The 12,788-nt window shown below is 37.4% G+C and overlaps 1 pseudogene; it reads right to left on the reverse strand.

Moving 5' to 3' along the window:
• Positions 1 to 944: 944 nt before the first annotated feature.
• LOC120430244 (40S ribosomal protein S2-like) lies at positions 945 to 11,493 on the reverse strand (annotated as a pseudogene).
• Between the last annotated feature and the right edge of the window lie 1,295 nt (positions 11,494 to 12,788).

Here is a 12,788-nt window from a genome sequence, read left to right on the forward strand (position 1 = left end):
GGCGCAAAGTGCTGCGTTGAACGGATAATCTTGTTCTCACCTTGAGACTCACTGCGTTGAAGATTTTGAAGCGCAGCCTTGAGGACAATGAGATCACCGGCAGTATCACCGTGATCAATATTCGCTAGGAAGGCAAGAATTTCGAGTCACCCTAGGAACATTGCGAAATAGTGTCATCTCTAAGACCTCCCCACCCTCTCCCCCCCCAACAGCCCCTTATCATTCTTTATTATAGAATTTTAAAAGAACAAATCGAATAGAAGGCGGCTGCCACTCCATGAAAATTCAATCCTTGGTCAATCAATCCGATCCTTGCCTCAATACACTTTCATGGCCGGGTACGCGTGCTGTGTCACTCATGGTCGTTCACCAGCTCAGAGTCGCATACGAAATAGCAGTACCAGCGGGTCACGCACGTATGCGAGCCATGGACGAACGCCTGGTCCGATTTTAACAGGCAAAGATCCGCCTTGAAAACATCAGGAACAGTTGACCGATTAGCACGGTTTGCCATAAGAGCCTCCTCAATCTGGATGATATTATCAGGGGCGTCGTTTTCAACATGATCGAAAATTCCGATGCCAAGCAAGCTCGCACAGCTAACGCCAGGGTCCACAGAGTGTCCTCAGGACGCCAAACTATCCCCTCCGAGCCACGGGATGCGGTTGTCGACGACCATCCTCGATGATCCACTGAGACGTCCCCACCGTCAAGTGGTATTATCCGTAGAGGTCTTCGTGTTCGATCTTAATCCACTGGACCACTATCGATGTTCGTCAGCATCCAACCCGTCCGACTCGCGACACGTAGCCGGTACCTATAGCTCGTACCCGCCAACGCACGTGAGCCATTGGACCCAGCAGTTACCAACCAGCATCACTGGCGAGCAGTCCGACGTTGATCGACAGGTGAGTCGTCCGTAGGAGACGCGTCAAATCTCCTAGCTAGTTGAAGTGCAAGCTCGAGTGCCACGTGTCGCAGCGAAGTACCACCAGCGTAGGAATTCTGCACACGCGTGATCGCGAGAATCGGCCGGCAGCGTTGTCTGCGTCGGCGTCCATCCTCCGAGCAATAGGAGTAGCACTGCGAGTCACCAGCAACAGCAGCAGAGCATCAAGTACGTAGCGTACCTCGCTTAAGCACGTGAGCCAGAGGACCCAGTCATTCCTGCCAGGATGCGCCAAATCCTCAAGTCATTGGACCGCGCGAGACACACCAGGAAATGCCAACCTCATGATTCAGGTGCTGGCTTTTTTTGAGAATCATAGACGGTCACCATATTTTGTCAATCAGCGACATACACAATGCGATCTCCAGACTCCAGAATGGTTTTGGGCTGAATCCGCGAGCAATATCCAAGCAAATTCCAGGGTGAAATCTGCAAGTGCGTATCGAATCAAGAAAATGCTTCCAAATTGATTATCTCAGCCAAAAAACAAAAAATTCAAACCAAATTCGTTTGAACCCGAGTTCAATTCCAAGTTCCTTGTTACCGCGCTCCGTCCGCTCTATGGAATTGGGACGTTCCGATACGCTGGCGTATTTTTTAGAAAACAAACAGAAAAATAAGTTGTAATATTTCTGTCAATGTTAAAACTTTTGCAACTTTTTCCAAAGCCTACTTTGAGTTTCAAGCACTCGAATTCACTTTTCGAGCAGTTTTAACTTGGTTATAAAGGTAAGAACAAGATTGTCCGTCAGGCCTGAACGCAAACGCAAAATGTTGCGCCTGTCATCATAGCCTGCCAGTCATCGACCATTGAACAAAGCAACCCCTGCAGATTGTTCGACTGACAGTTGATGGAAAAATCGAACTGGCACAGCGTTCTGCGTTCACCACTGCGTCGAACGGACAATCTTGTTCTTAGCTTAACTCTTATAACCGGTTTTAATCTGACAGATCGTTGTATGGGCAAAACCCGAGTTATAGCCGGTTTTAAGAGTTATAACCACTTTTGGTCTTATAACCGGCTATAACTCGCCCGTGCGAACGGGGTATAACGCTTTACTTGTAATTTGTAATTTGTTGTTTTATGTAAAGATTGATGTTTTTCCCTCTCCACCATCGTTTCCAAATATCCGCACATAACTTTTGTAAGAAGCGTAACAGTCTTCGAACCTGGCACTGGCAACCGGGATGAGGCGCACCAGGAGCGGACCGCACTTGCCGAAGATCTTGCAGGGCACGGTGTGGGGCTTGCCGATCTTGTTACTCCAATAACCACGGCGAACCGGCATGACCGACAGCTTGGCCAGGATGATGGCACCACGGATGGCGGTGGCCACTTCCTTGCTGCACTTGACGCCGAGACCGATGTGGCCGTTGGAGTCACCGATGGCGATGAACGCCTTGAAGGGGGTACGCTGACCGGCACGGGTCTACTTCTGGACGGGCATGATCTTCAGCACTTCGTCCTTGAGCGAGCGGCTCATGGAGATATCGATGATCTCGAACTCTTTGATCGTGAGCGAGTACATCAGGTACATATCCTCCATGGGTGCGGATCTTGCCATCACCGGCACCGTCGCGAGAACCAAATCCTCCTCTGAATCCACCACGGGCTGGAGCTGCGTCCGCCAAATCCGCCCAAATCTTTAACGAACCTGGTTCCTGCTCCTCTTCGCAGTACGTTGGATCACCAGAGTTTAGCTGAGCGCGTGAGAAAAGGATGAAAATTTGGACCGCAAAAATTGGAGGTAAATTGCAATTGAACCGTGTAATAGTACTTAGGCCAAAGCACTTATTTAGTCTTAAAACTCAGAAACGCCTTTTTTTTGGAAAATTATTTTTAAAAAACTAGTGTGAATAATCGCTAAATTAGCTTAACTAACCAAAAAACCTAGCAAGAACAACGAAAAAACAAGCTAAACCAGCCAAAAGGCTGGGTAAATACGAGCAGCTTTTTGGGCAAAAATGATTTTTTTTTGAAATCTTGCTAAAAAAACTAGTAAGACTAACCAAAATGCATGCAAAAACAGCAAAAAAGCTAGCTATACCAGCCAAGAGGCTGGGTAAAAGGTTTCCGCTGTGGTGGCATTAATGGAAAATTTTGAAAATTATTCCAAAGAAAATGGTTGAAACAGTAAAAAAAATTGCTGGACTAGGGGAAATCTACCCTTTCCAATCAAACACCTATCTTCGTCATATGGAGAGTTTGATGCTCGATTAAAGCTCCAAAAATACTATTTGGGCTATAAACTTACCAGCAACAGCACCGCCTCGAGTAAGCACGCAAATGTATGCCACTTACTGGCCAAAAAGATCACATTTAATGCACTTTTGATCATAATTTGTATTTTGCGAGACCACTTCTCATCATTTTGTTGGCACACACAGTGACACACACGAGAATCCCTCAAGCGCTTAATGAATATCGCCAAAATTAACTTTTCACTTTCGCTTACTTTTTCACGGCGCTTAAGATATGAAATTGCTTCCAACTACCGGCAACATGTTCTTTTGACCGTTACTTAGTCACTCACTTGAAGAATAATCCCGAAATATGTAATAAATTAGCAAGCGCCATCAAAAAAACAAACGCGCCAAGTCGTTTGACGTTTCAATTTTCACTTTGCATTCAAATCGAAGGCTGAAGAAAACCGAGCGAGAGACGAAGGCAAAAAAGAACAAAGGCTGGTCGTCAACACCACCAGCAGCACAGCCAGCGATGCCAGGAAACTTTCCCTATAAATGCCACTTTTCGTGAGTGTTCGTTTGAACTGTCAGCGCAAATGGCAACACTCGACAGAGTGTTGGAAGAAAAAGGAACTAAGCCGATATTAGAAAAATGGGCGTGGCCCAATGCATTCGCCTCGATTAGAATACCCTTGGGAATTTTTTTTTGTTAAATGCTTGGTAAAGAAATAGAATAACTTTTAGTGAAAGTGAAAATAAACAGAAATGTTCACAAAAACTTGCTCTACTCGTTGGTGTACTTGGTTTTAGTAAAATTCAAGGGAGACTCTAGATTATCCAGCATCATTCAAACACGACCGCTTATTAGGATTAAAATGGGTAGATTTCCCCTAACTAGAAAACGCGCAAGAATACCATAAAATCTAGCTAAAATAGCTAACAGACCTTCTCAAAACATACAGCTTTTGAGACTGACAGCATTTTTCCAGCTTGCAAATTAGTAAAATTTACTAAAAATTTAGCTAGATTTACCATTTTTAGGACCTGGATCTGGCTGTCAAATCCAGGAATTTTTTTTAGGATTTCCAGCTAAAAAAAATCGTGGTTGGAAAAACAACCAATTTTTTTAGGGTTTTTAACCGAAAATTAGTAAGATTCACGATAAACCTTCTTTCCGTGCATGAATTAATAATTTGATTGTATTGATTGAACCTTTATTATCAAAGAGTTTAATTGTCAAATATACAAATTTTGTTTTGAGTTTATTTTGACATGGAACAGTTGATGATTTCTGGTTGATCCAAATTTATGTAGCTGACATGACAAGGAAATCCAACTTGTTATGAACAACTAAATTGATCCAAATTGTAAATGCATTCTCAGAAAAGTCAATAAATCAACCTTCAAAGCTGTACATGGGAGTATATAACCCGTGTGACACACACACACACACCTCCCACTAAAATTGAAACCAATCTACACAAGTGTCAAGCTTTTCCCGTTTCGAATCAGTTTGTCAACCTCGCGTCAATCCCGAAAAACAGCCAGCCAGCGGGGCCATTTGCCATAACCGTTTTTCCGACGGCCCCAGCCATGTTCCGATTTCAATCTCGACACTTGCTTCCGTGCTGTCGATCGTCCGGCGGGGTGTGTCAGCGCTGTTTTTGTCACCTTTCATAATTTAAATCCATGGTTTCACTGGAAGCAAACACTGGTAGTGCCCTCTTTGCTGAATTTTTTTTTTTCAAAATTGTTTTAAGTTTTAATTTTTCCTTGCCAAGTTTCAACGCAATTCAAAGTTAGGAGTTGTGCACTATTGCTTGTCATCAAATCGCAAAGCCGAAGGCAACGCCAGGTTGTGATTTTGCCACTATAACTGCACTCGAGATTCGCATTGATAGTGTTGAACAGCACGAAAATAGAAACAACATACTGACCCCGCTTTTATCAGTCCTTGCTTCTGGCAGGTGAAAATGGTACACAATTGACGGTGTCAATGGAAATTAGTGCTAGTCCATGCAAATGAGATAAAAATATTGTGTTTTATTTAAGATTTATTTTTTCTAAAAAAGTATCAGTTTTGGTTCAATACAAGTAGAAATATGCCGAATTTCCTGAAATAAATAATGCCTTTCTCCAAAATTTCTTAAATTAATTACCTTTAACATGATGGGCACTGCCTACTTAGATATTTTTTATGGTGATAATATTTTGCCCATAATGTGAAAGGTACCGTAAAACGGGGTGACTTTGATAGCCGGGGTGACTTTGATAGGTTTGCAGTACAATTAAAATACGTAAGGAATGGTTCAGAAACATACTGACCGTGGTAGAGAAGTGTTCAAAGTACCTCATGAAGAACTTTTCATAAATTTTTGAAAAGTTTATAAAGTTAGTTAACTATAGTTAAGAAAATGTGGATGAAAGTCATTATTTTAAACTTCTCAAAGTGTCATGACTTTCTCAATGAACATGATTTTAATCGGAAAACGGAATGCATTTTCGGATTCTTTGGACAATTTTCCACTAGGAGAAGGTTAAATAAGTTTGTAAATAATAAATAATATGTGTTTTTGAAACACAATTAAATAAAATCTCCAAATTTATAGGCAAATTCAGTTGAACAAATTTCTGTAAAATGTGAAAACTTGTGATTCGTGCTTCAAATTCAGTTTAAAATGCAATATAAATCGATAATTTTATCAACAAAACTATTTTTAACAAATTTCAGGCAAAATTTCGACTTTTTAACAATTTTACCTAAAATTTATATGTATTTTGTTAAAAAGCTTATAAACTTAGTTAACTTAATATAAACATTGATTTTTTTCTTACAAACTATATCAGCTACTTTAGTGATGGTACATTTAACGTACAAATAAAGTTTGAACATCTTAAATATGATTTTAACAAGAAAAACTATGACTATCAAAGTCACCCCGGAATTAAAACCAAGAATTTTTAACGTAACTATTTTTCTAAACACTATTGAAAAAACTTTTTTTTCCAAAATAGCGCATGGACTTTGTGTGGCCTACCCCAGTACATGTTTTAAAAATAATAATCTTGAGAAAAACCTTACCTGTTGGAAAATATTCTAAAAACAAATTGAAATCCTATCAAAGTCACCCCGGTTTACGGTAATTAAATTAAGAAATTTTGTAGAAAGGCACTATTTATTTCAGGAAATTTTGCATATCTCTGCTTGTATTGAACCAAAACTGATACTTTTTTATGGAACTTGTTCAGAAAACTGTTCTCTACAATGTGATTGATTCTAAAATGTTTTAAAATGTAATAGTATGATGTGGCAGAGGATTGAAAAAATAATTTTCGGAGCCTATTGGGTAATAAACAGCTTATTTATTAAATAATCCATGTTTTGCATTGTTTAATGCTCAAATTCGTATCCAGGCAATGTGTTGCTGTATTTTCATGACAAATTGTACAAAGAAAAGATTTACTTTCGGTCGTTTCGGGGTTTCAAGCTTGGATTTTGGAGCAATTTCAAAAAATTTTAGAAATCTGCTAAATTTGGTTCGATTTTTTTTTGGTGGAGGTCAAATATGGGTCGAATGTTGGTTAGAGTCCCCAAGGCATATTCATAAGAAATTTGAGTGATATTAAATCGAATGCACGGATTTTCTGTAATTTTTTTGAACAAATATACCATAAAATCGAAAATTAATCTTCAAAAAAAAAGTTACTCTAGACCCCCCGACGAAATATTTTGGTATACCCCACAAAATGTCGGGAAAGAGCCCTTTTTTCATGGTGTCAAATATCAGACATACCAATTTTTTTATCTTTGAGGTCTAGAAAAAATACACCGTGACGGAACTCAAAAACACAAAAAAAGCAAAAAAAAAAATATGTATGGGTAATGGACCTGAATTGAATTGGGATTTTGGAATCGATGAAAATTATTTTTATTTTTAGGTAATACTTAGAACCTAATAAGCCTGTAATTTTTAATTAAAGATATCTCGGATACTACACAGGAAAAATAATGGTAATATTTATCAGGAAATGGTGACAAATTTTGTGTCAAAATAAAAATGAGTAATATTTTCTTGAATTCATCAATAATCATCAGTTTGTGATAAATTTTCATCAGATACACCAACCAAAATTTTATACTCCCATACTTTTTTTCCTGTGAATTGGCCTGATTTTTTTTATCTTTTCAATACAAATAATTTAAAAAAAAATAAAATTGAACTCAACTATTGAAAAGGTCTACCCAGAAAAAAAAAATTAATTTTGGAATGTTGAATATTTTGTAGGTTGAATATTACCTGTTTTTTGAGTAATATTACATTAAAAAATGTGTAAAAATGTGAACTTTTGATAATTCATCATTTTCAGGAGTAAAATTATTCTTTTTTTACACAAAATGTGTCGTTATTTCCTGATGAATATTACCATCATTTTTTTTCTGTGTTCCAAATAGAAAATTTTCCTTATTTCATAATTAAAACAAAATTTGAAATTTAAAAAAAAATCAATGAAAAGATCACCTAAGCAAAAAATTACTGTTTTGACGTTGAAAACCAGATCCAATGTTTCCGAGAAATCGTCAAATGAAAATTATACGCTTATTAAATACACAGAAAAAAAAATGATAGTAATATTCATCTGGAAATGGTGACAGATTTTGTGTCAAAAAAATGATTGAATTTGGAATGTTGAAAATGTGGTAGTTTGAATATTACTTCTTTTTTGAGTAATATTACATAAAAAAATGTGTAAAAATGTGAACCTGATGAATATTCATTAAAAACTGATGAAAATTCATCATTTGATAAGGTAAAATTTATCATTTTTTGGCACAAAATCTGTCTCTATTTCTCGATTAATATTATCATCATTTTTTTTCTGTGTAGGTGTCGCACAGAAAAAATAATTTTCAACGATTTTAAATCATTGTAGGGATGTAAAGTATACATTTATTGCTCGAATTTAAATTTTCCGAACGATAATTGTAAGACATTTTGAAAACTTTTAAAAATATTTTCATCAGGGGTGCCTTTTTTATAAAACAAAACAAAAGAAATCAATTTTTTTTGAAGGTATACAGCTAAAAAAAGTTGGATTTTTGAATGTTGAAAATATGGATGGTTGAATATTAATCTTTTTTGAGTAATATTACCGAAAAAATGTCCAAAAATGTGAACCTGATGAATATTCACCAAAAACTGATGAAAATTCATCATTTTCTTTTTGGTTTTGACACAAAATCTGTCACCATTTGCTGATGATTATTACCATAATTTCTCACATATTTATGATTTTTGATAGTTTTCCAAAATTTAAAAAAATATAAACATTTAAATTACGAGCCATGGTTTCAACCTATGAATGAAAATAAGTGTTTTAAAATGCATTTTACACCTATCCAATTGGTTAACATTGTTACAAACAGGGCTGTGGAGTCAGAGTTGGAGTCGGAGTCGGAGTCGGTGGAGTCGTGTATCTTTGGGGACCTGGTATCAGAGTTGGAGTCGCGTACATCTTAAATTTTCTACCTATTATGTACTTCATTATTTTTTAGAGGCTTTAATGATGTAGTTCGATTCACAAAACTTTGTAAAAGTACCGAATATTTTAAGCTTATTATTTTTAATGTGATTGAGTTTTTGCATTGTTGTGATAACGTTGAGAAAAACAAGTCTTGTCACATTAATAGGGAAATCCAAATTCATTTTTTTATGTAAATACACCCAAAATTCAGAATCGAGATAATCGTTCTCTCAAAATTTATTGAGGGCTCAGTGCCAAAATGCTTCTAAATATTTTTTAAAGGGGTGTGACACCCATTTCTAAAATTTTTGTTGTTGTAATAGAGGAGAAAATCGTGACGTCAGAAATGAACTCAAATCACTCAAAGTTCATTTTGTGAGTGACTTTAACATTTTGGCCTAGTTTGACAGCTACCTCGTTCCCAGGTTTTCTGTGGGAGAGAAAAGGAGGCGAATACTTTATGAAAATCATACCTGTCAAAATTCCTAGCCTCAAAATTTTGTCGCGAGTTGCTTTTCTCCTCTATAATGGTACCAACTCACACCATCATAACAAATGAGTTCATTCGTTAGTTGAATCAATAAATCTCCAACAAGTGTCATACATCGACTTCTGACTTCTCCTTGGTCACCAAGCTGTGGTGGTCGAGGCAGCTAAGTCATTGGATTGGTTTGTCAAAGGTCTCTGGTTCGATTCCCGTTGTCGACACTTTTGGTTTTTTGTTTGACGGATGAACTTTTTTTGCAAATGAACCTCGAGAGAATAGTTCTATCGCCCATCTCGAGCTGTGTTCTCTGCGTCCGTGAATGGTACCACTATTCTCTCGACTCGAGACCATCATTCTCTCGGACTAGCGCTGCCAAGCGCTGCCAGTTTTGGGTTTACAAAAATCAAAGTGACATTGGGGTCAGAATTTAAATTGACAACAAATACACATTACAAAAAAATCCGATAGTATAATCGCATACAAAAGCCACCTTTTTTGAAAAAGGACACTTAGGATAATGCACAAAAATGCTTATTGGATTGTTTTTGATTAGGATTTTTTCACACTGATTTTAATCTCACTTTTGAATACTTTTTTCATTGCTCAAAAATTTATCTAAATATACACGGTCGTGCAACTTTCTCCCGTCTTTCCGAATGGACTCGCCCCGTTTGGGCGCAGCAATTTCGTCAGCCTTTTCCTCTTTCACACCTACACGACACTCAGCCATCGATCGCCCGGTGAATCTTTTATGGTGTTTTTGTGCACCGCCGTGTCATTCCACACCTGCCTGCCACTTTGCCGACATTTCCGCCCTCCCCCCCGAAACCCGAACACCCTTTCAGCCCAAAAATAGACAAAATGTGACAAAGTTTTTCCCTCCCACACACACACATACGCCGTTTTCCAACGAGCACTTTCGTCCGCGAGGAAGCATTAGAGGCAGTGTTGCCAGCGGCGGCGGCGGCGGCTTATTTGCCTGAAGACACACTAGGGCGCGCAGGAGGATCATGACGACGACGACGACGAAAGGATTCCGGAATTTCCGCGTCGAAGCGGAAGTATCATTTCGGCTCGGGGGATCGGGTTTTGGTGGCGGGCAGACCCTGAGTATACTATGAGGGAGCTTGGAAAAAGCGACCAACCGAACTCGATAAGTGTTTGTTTTCTCATTCATTGGCTCGGGACGACGAATGTGATGACACGTGTGTGTGTGTGCTTGAAAAGGACTTTTCGGTGAGAAGCGGTGCACTATCATTGAGGTGTACGAAAACACAAACACACACACAGACACACATACAAACGGATATTTTATGCTCGATCAAGTCGAACGGAAAGCATAAATTATGGGAGGAGGAAGTGAAAAGGGGTTTGAGGAAGAGTTCCGGGAATGTTTGGGAAAATGAGGAGATGTTTTCCAATGGAATTCATTGGGCTGGTCTGGGGCAAAGTGATGCAAACATGTCTGACATGGTGCAAGCTTTGGCAAGTGATGGCATTTTTTTCGTTTGATTGCTGTAGCGCGAAGAGTATGATGAAAACCATTTCAGCAAAAAGTTCATTTTTCAATCATTCGTGAACAAAAATAAAAATTTCTTATTTACATTTTTAACAACCTGACTTCAACAAATTTACATGTTCCCAATTGCTAAAAAAAATCATGACATCTATTTTTTTTATTTTGATGAAACTTTGAACAGATGCATTCCTATGAAGCAATTCTCCACCAAAACCAGAAATGGATTTTATTGTATTTTTTGATTTGGCTCAAACTTTGTGGGGGCCTTCTCTATGACCAAATAAGCTATTTTGTGTCATTGGTTCACCCATACAAGTCTCCATACAATTTTGGCTGATACCCATACATAAATGGTACGTAAATATTCAAACAGCTGTAACTTTTGAGTGAATTTTCTGATCAATTTGGCAAAAGTGTAGGTATTGTTGAGGACTATTGAGAAAAAAATAAGTACACGGAAAAAAATTGCAGATTTTTTAATCAAATTTTTTTTTCACAAAATCAATGTTCAATGTTAAAACATGAAACAGTCGTGAAATTTACCGATCTTTTCGAAAAAAATATTTAAAGAGAAATTAAAATGAAACATCGACATCTGACCACTCAATGAACACCAAGCTGTGATGGACGAGGCCGTTAAGTCATTGGATTAGTATATCAAAGGCCTCTGGTTCGAATCCCGTAGTTCCAATAGACATTTGTTTTTTTCTTGTTTTGATGGATGAACTTTTTTGTAAATGAACCTCAAGAGAATAATTCTTTCGCCCATCTTGAGCTGTGTTCTCTGTGTCCGTAAATGGTACCACTATACTCTCACCTCGAGGCCATTATTTTCTCGGAATAGCGCTTCCCAGTTTTGGGTGAACGGATATATAAGGAATTGATCAAAACTGAATTTTGAAACGTAAAAATATAATATAAGGTGGCATTTAAGAGTTAAAACGAATTCCTTGGACAATTTTCTTTAAAATTAAACCTGTAGAAATTTTTTTGCTCAAATTGTTGCAAAGTTATGATTAAAAATAGTCAAAAATAGAGGGATGGTGCAATCAGCACCAAACTTGGGATTTCTGTTTAGTATTGGTAGATGAACGTTCCCTCCAAGTTTAGTCTAAATCGGTGCAGGTCGAGTCCAAAAGTGTACATAGTCGACCTGGAATGACCCAATTTCTCTACCAACTCACACGAAATCGGGACCGACCCTTCTTCGATTTGCGTGAAACTTTGTCCTGAGGGGTAACTTTTGTCCCTGATCACGAATCCGAGGTCCGTTTTTTGATATCTCGTGACGGAGGGTTATTTTTTAAAGTGTAACAATGTTCTACAAAGTTATAGAGCAGACAATTGAGCAGTTCTCCCAGATTTCGGTCCTTCGATTTTTTTTTGTATTTTTTAATCCGACTGAAACTTTTTTGGTGCCTTCGGTATGCCCAAAGAAGCCATTTTGCATCATTAGTTTGTCCATATAATTTTCCATACAAATTTGGCAGCTGTCCATACAAAAATGATGTATGAAAATTCAAAAATCTGTATCTTTTGAAGGAATTTTTTGATTGATTTGGTGTCTTTGGCAAAGTTGTAGGTATGGATACGGACTACACTGGACAAACATAATACACGGTAAAAAAATTGGTAATTTTTTTATTAAACTTTTTATAACTAAAACTTGATTTGCAAAAAAAACATCATTTTAATTTTTTTTATTTTTTGATATGTTTTAGAAGACATAAAATGCCAACTTTTCAGAAATTTCCTGTTTGTGCAAAAAAACATTGACCGAGTTATGATTTTTTAAATCAATACTGATTTTTTTCAAAAATCGAAATTTCGGTCACAAAAATTTTTCAACTTCATTTTTCGATGTAAAATCAAATATGCAATCAAAAAGTACTGTAATGAAATTTTGATAAAGCAAACCGTTTTCAAGTTAAATCCATATTTAGGTGACTTTTTTGAAAATAGTCGAAGTTTTTAATTTTTTAAAATTAGTGCACATGTTTGCCTACTTTTGAAAAAAATATTTTTGAAAAGCTGAGAAAATTATCTATGTTTTGCTTATTCGGACTTTGTTGATACGACCTTTAATTGCTGAGATATTGCAATGCAAAGATTTAAAATTAGAA

The sequence above is a fragment of the Culex pipiens genome, chromosome 3 (assembly GCF_016801865.2).
Source record: "Culex pipiens pallens isolate TS chromosome 3, TS_CPP_V2, whole genome shotgun sequence".
Lineage (NCBI taxonomy): Eukaryota > Metazoa > Arthropoda > Insecta > Diptera > Culicidae > Culex > Culex pipiens.